The 6,091-nt window shown below is 40.1% G+C and overlaps 1 pseudogene; it reads right to left on the minus strand.

Annotated features, from left to right (window-relative positions):
• Positions 1 to 6,091, minus strand: part of LOC102887553 — a 40,516-nt pseudogene that overhangs the window by 2,250 nt on the left and 32,175 nt on the right.

Raw genomic sequence — 6,091 nt, forward strand, 5'->3', positions numbered from 1 at the left:
CAGTCTTCTAAATTCATCAACTGCCCTCTGCTGCCTCTTGGGTGTCCCTGCTCACTCACCCCTAATTCCTTGCCCTGAGCTTGAACTACACACCCAACTATCCTTTACTATTGTGGTCACCTAACAACATAATTACAGAAACGTTATAGATATTAAACTAAGGCCATGAACAATAGCGGTAAAAAGAATTATGTATTGTGGCCATCTGCAAGTTATCTACTAAAAACCTTCCTTCCCTGCTTCCTGGGCACAGAGCTAGACTACATATCTCGGTCTTCCTTGGGGTTAAGTGGATCATGTAACTAAATTCTTTCCAATCATGTGAGTAGAAGTACTATATACCCTTTATATACATGGCCCATAAAAATTCTTCTGTGTTCTTCCACACTCTACCTGTGGGATGGATGATATGGCAGAGACACAGGGTCTAAGAAGCGTGGGTCCCTTAACCACCTTTGGGAAGAGAGCTGTGCTCCAGTCAGGAGCAGCTGCCTTGAATGGTTATATGAAAAATTAACTTCTGTCACGTTCAAGCCATGATACATTTTGGGTGTATTTGTGGTAGCAGTTCATTCTACCCTAACTAATACATTCATAAAGTGAATAAAAGCAGGTAGAACCATTATATTTATATCTTACCTTGCTCCAGAGAAGCATATAATTGAAAAGGAAAAAAATATTTGCCTCATAATAAAAGAGGAAAAAGCCATTGGTGCATGTGAATTATATTTGTATAAAATAAGATAGGAAAACTTTGTGTAATAAAGATTCTTATAGCAAAGACCTGGGTTCATAATTGCTAACAGTCTCAGTGTGAGCTATTGTTGCCCAGGGGATGAAAAATAATTCCTCGAGGTCAAGTTCCTTATTAATATATGGGCCTGACCTCTATTAGATGCTCAATAAATACTTGTTAACTCCAATCAAGTCAAGGGAGATCTCAACTCCAGCCCATTTATAGAAATGGAACATAGCCAATTAAAGGCCAGACTTTAAAACAGATATTAGCAAATAAAATGTTCACAGAAAGGAAGAGAATCAAGGGTAGTAAGATCTTGAAAACGTGTCAGACGAGAAACATTAAGAGAATGTAAATGTCTAGAGTAGTGTGTGTGTGTGTGTGTGTGTGTGTGTGTGTGTGTGTGTGTGAGAGAGAGAGAGAGAGAGAGAGAGAGAGAGGAAGGAGAAGGGTAGTGAGAATCACGCTGACTTGCACTAACTTGAAGAGTTGTCATGGGGAAGAGGAGTTGTGTTCCACATCCCTTAAAGGGTAAAACTGTAACTGAACTTCTGCTTTATATAAAAAGACCTTTCTAATAAGTACAGCTATTAGGTAATGGAATAGGCATCCTAGAAAAAAACTAAACTTCCTGCTGCCAAATGAAACTATTGTAGAAGGTTACCCCACACTGGGTGTAAGATTAGACAGTGAGGGTCCCTTCAGAAGGTCCCAGGACCCTCTAAAAAGTAGTCCTCAAGAAGCTTACATTGATAAGACATTCAGGAGATGCTCTGTTCTGGGATCACCTGTCCAATAGTCTCTGCATCAGCTCTCAGTGTTTCCCACAAGAATGACTCTTTGGCTGGTTGCAAGAGGAAGGGGCAAAGGAAGTCTGGGAGAAAGTCACAGGATTGATGATCTAGATATTTTATTCAAAGTCTAGTTTGGGAGATAGAGACAGACAAAGCCCACAGACTCTCAATATCTTCCTTACAAAATTACACCACTGTAGTAGAACTTTTAGTCCAGAATCCCTACTGGAAAGATAAAGCCAATTGATCACCCACATCTTACAGGTTTTAAGAGATCAGTACCTGGTGAGAAGGAAGAAAGCTAACTTTACTGTATGGGTTTCTTATGAAGATTGGGCCCATTTAGAGATCAGGGAGGAGAGGACCAAAGAGGGCAATATGAAGGCTGGGGGTGTTCAGGGTGTTGGGGAACTGCAGAGGTTGGAGGAAAAAAAAATGCCTACTTTAGTTTAGCCTGGGGCCTTGATGTATCTCTGAGAACTTTCTCTGGGCTGATGACATTGTTTGCCAACACCTAAGTTGGGATGTCAGGACTTGTTTATAAACTGCAAACAGCTTACCGCAGCTCAGCCCAGTCTTTCCCATCTAGGCCAGTCTGGTCTCCTCGGATTCAAGCCTGGGTCTCCTCAAACCTCCCTCAGGGAGAAAAAAGAGACAAGAAAATGAAGGATGCTATCTGTGCTATCTTCCCATGAAGAAAAAGTACTTAGCTGTCTATATTCATGTGAGTCCCCCCACCCTACAATTTACCCTTTCCATTTCCAATACAATTACTTCACAGTTTCTCTGTCAAGGGAGTTCTGGAACCATTCACAAAGAATTCTCTCTGGCTGGCTCTTAAACAACCAGAAACCTAACAAAGAGTACTGGATAGTACAGAAATCTAAGGAGTACAGCAGTGGTCCCCAATCTTTTTGGCACCAGAGACCAGTACTCTTATGAGAATCTAATGCCTGATGACCTCAGGTGGAGCTGGGGCGGTGATACTAGCACTGAGGAGTGGCTACAAATACAGATGAAGCTTCTCTAGCTCACCCCTCTGCTCTCTTCTTGCTGTGTGGCCCAGTTCCTAACAGGCCACGGACAAGGACCAGGGTGGGGTTTTGGGGACCCCTGGAGCACAAGATAGGTACTAAAGCTGTCAGAAGGAAAATTATGGCAGATGGCAGAGTCAAGGAAGGCTCCACAGAGGAAGAGGAAATGAATTTGAGTCTCCAAGAATGAGCAGGATTCAGTTATGTGAAGAGGAGAGGGAATTTCAGGTTGTAGAGACTGTACAGGGAAAAGAGAATGTGAAGAGTATGTCAGGAGCCAATGTGTGAGAGAGTCAGACTGGATGGATTTACTGAGGGAACTGAATGCTTAGTGCAACACTTCTCACAAGCCTCAGCTTCCATGCACCATTCAAACTCTATGTGTGATTGTTTGGGAGCCTCTAGACTCCCATAGTTGAGGCTGGTAAATAAAGGAATGCATAGAAAAGGTTTATCTGCAAAGAACCTGGCAAAACCTCTCATGAAATTTTCAGATCAAATGGAGAAAAGTTGGCTGGATAAAAGTATGGTTAAATAAATTTATAGCGGGTTAAGTCCCTGGACCAAAATCATACTCATCTCTTGCCCCCAAATCTGCCACTGCTTATCTTATTCCCATCTCTGTGACTGGTCATTCACCTAGTAGATAGTGGGTTCAGAGTACATCCAGATTAAAGTACACCTAGAGTTTCCCATTGTATGAGCTGTCACAGTAGAGGTACTTGTTGGTCTTAAAGTCAATCAACTTTCTCTAGGATCTAAATATAGGCGATGAAAAACTATAGTCCTATATGTTTCACATAATACATGGGACCCTTGTATTTTTTATAAAGTTCTAGAGTAGTGAGACCTTTGACTCAGATTGGCATTTGGATATGCTACGCCACATAAATAAATTAATGTTTCCATCTAGTCCAACTCATGTGGTGAGAATAAGTTCAAATGCCAACGCCCCACAGAATGTTCTTGCCATGGAAAACAATGAACTATGCTATGTTTTCCTACTAATACTCACTGACTAGCACAAGCATAGTGATTGACCTACATCTAGCGTTCTATATAAAATTCATACAAATGAGGAGATAACAGTAGAAATTTAGAGAATAGAGGACTGGTCATAAAATGGAAGGAATGATGGGAGATGTTCTATACAATTCATCAATACACAAATAGAGATAGATTATTGTTTTGTTTTGTTTTTAAAGGCAGTAGATTTATTGAGAAATAAGTAAAAACAAACAAACAAACAAGATATAATCTAAAGAATAACCTGGAAATGTGGAACATCATGATCAAAAAGTACCAAATCAGCAGAATCTAACACATAAAATTGTGAAGTGCCAAAGCATCTTTTTTCTAGCATTATTTTGAAAGGTTGAGAATTGCTTTCCTGGTGGGTCTTGAAGAAAAGTAGTAGTCTGACCTGAAAGTCAAAGTAATGAGATTTAAGTATCATTGAAATCCCTTCTCGCAGCATCTCAGGATTTCAACTTGAATTAATGTGATAGGAGTGTTATGAACTGTGTATGATCAAGGAGAGTCATTTGCAAAAGACAGATGCTTCCCTAGGTGAGATGAGGCTGCCACAGAGCTGTAACCTACCAGCCTGAGGAGGTTGTCTGTGACAGAACCTATCTGACTATTTGATCGGAAATGTTTTTCCAAAGAAGATAACATCCCTGCTTTTTTTTTTTTTTTTAAGTTCTTAAAGCAGTAGTAATAATTTTTTTCCAAAAGGAGAGTTGCCATTTTTGTTAGCATAGGCTTTGAACTGACTTTCTCTCTCTAATCCTTTTGGCACAGAAGACTTGTTGCTTAGTTAATGAGCAGGGTCAACATGTTGAATGAGCTGGAAGAACACAAGAGAAGCCCCACCTTGAGATAGGAATTAGGTGCTTGTCTTTGTTAGTCAGATGCAGATAGTATACAAGACTCACTATAAGGTATAGAATGGTGCCATAGGATAGGGAGGCAGCCACTTGTTTCAAGCTGAAATAGGAGTGAGTGTACATAATAAAATAAGAAGAAATGACACAGTTGAAAGGGGAAACTTTCTATCTATCTCATTGCTCATACTGGCCCCTTCTTGTGGCTCTGCCTGAGTTTAATGGTCTATGAAACTTTCTTAATTTATTACGTACCTGTGGACTGACTGAAAAATCAGGAGAAAGTAGTCTGTTAACCAACCATAAATCCAAATACTCAGCATTTTCACATACTCACCAACTCTGATGGACAAAGAAATCTAAAAGCAGCACTTTAAGATTAAAAAATAAAGTCTAATTAAAAATGACTTCTGAAAATCCTTTAAATTGCCTGTCATACCATCTTTGTACCATCTTTCACTGTTATACCATCTTTCAACAAGTGCAACATAGTTTGTTGGGTAGGAGATAAAGCGGTTGGCTTTTATTAAAATGATTATGTTTTGTAAAATAAATTCTTGTTTCTTAACACAAATTAGGTCATATTATGAGACAATCTATAAACTTAGATTAAAAGGGACCAAGGGAAGAGTGGATTCACATCTCTCATCTCAACCCATCTAACACTACTAATTGGGTAGAAAGACAGGCAAATCAGCTTCACTATTTAAATTGCTTGCTCTCCTTTTTTTTTTCTTCTTTTTCTAACACATATTATTGAATTCATGTCAATTAAATACACATAGATTTTGACTCCATGGTCATGGAGATATCCTCAACCAAGAACCTAAGTGAGAGCTAGAAGTAAAACATAGGGTCTAGTTGGCTTTAGTGGCTTTAGTTTCAAGAAAAATTGGCCTCTGGAAAGTGCCTTGTTGTTGACAACTATACTATTATTTTTCTAACTATGTGCCCTGAATTCTGGCCCTTAGTTATCACACTCTTCCCATTTGTGAAAACTCCTCCTATATTTAAGTGTTTTTTACAAAATACTTGGGTGATACTTTTGGTCCTGAAGGCCTCGATTAAGAAGGAAACACAGATTTATGAGAAAGAGACCTGGAAAATCTCAAACAGACACATCTTTATTGCAACTCTCTGGATCTGTGGAGGAGAGAGCAGGGCCCAGAAGGATTAGCTTTGACTTTGTTCCAACTCAAGGCTTTCAGTCAACTCCTTTCACTCCAAGCTCCCCATTCGGGCCAACATTTTAATCTTTCAATCTCTCTCCCTCCTTCATCATCCCCTGTTTATTCACCTTTTCCATTCCCTTGTCTCATTTTCTCATTCTTTCTGATTGCCCTACTCATATCCCCTCCCGTATCATCTTTCTGTTGGAGCCTGTACTGATGGCCTTTTTCCAAGAGCAGCAGGTTTGAATCAACTTCAGTTTAAAATGAAGGCAGGGGGTGGGGATGGAGTGAAGCCAAGAGGGGATATCAGCTCTCTCCTATCCAATGTATTGAGAGCACAGCCCTCCCACAAGCCTCCCAGCTTCTCTCTCAATATCTCCCCTAATATCTCTCTCTATCCCTCTCTATCCTTCTCCCTCCCTCCCTCCCTCTTTTTTCCCTCCCTCCCTCTCTCTCTTCTCTCCCT

Source organism: Pteropus alecto, unplaced genomic scaffold (genome assembly GCF_000325575.1).
Source record: "Pteropus alecto unplaced genomic scaffold, ASM32557v1 scaffold270, whole genome shotgun sequence".
In the NCBI taxonomy this organism is placed as follows: Eukaryota; Metazoa; Chordata; class Mammalia; order Chiroptera; family Pteropodidae; genus Pteropus; species Pteropus alecto.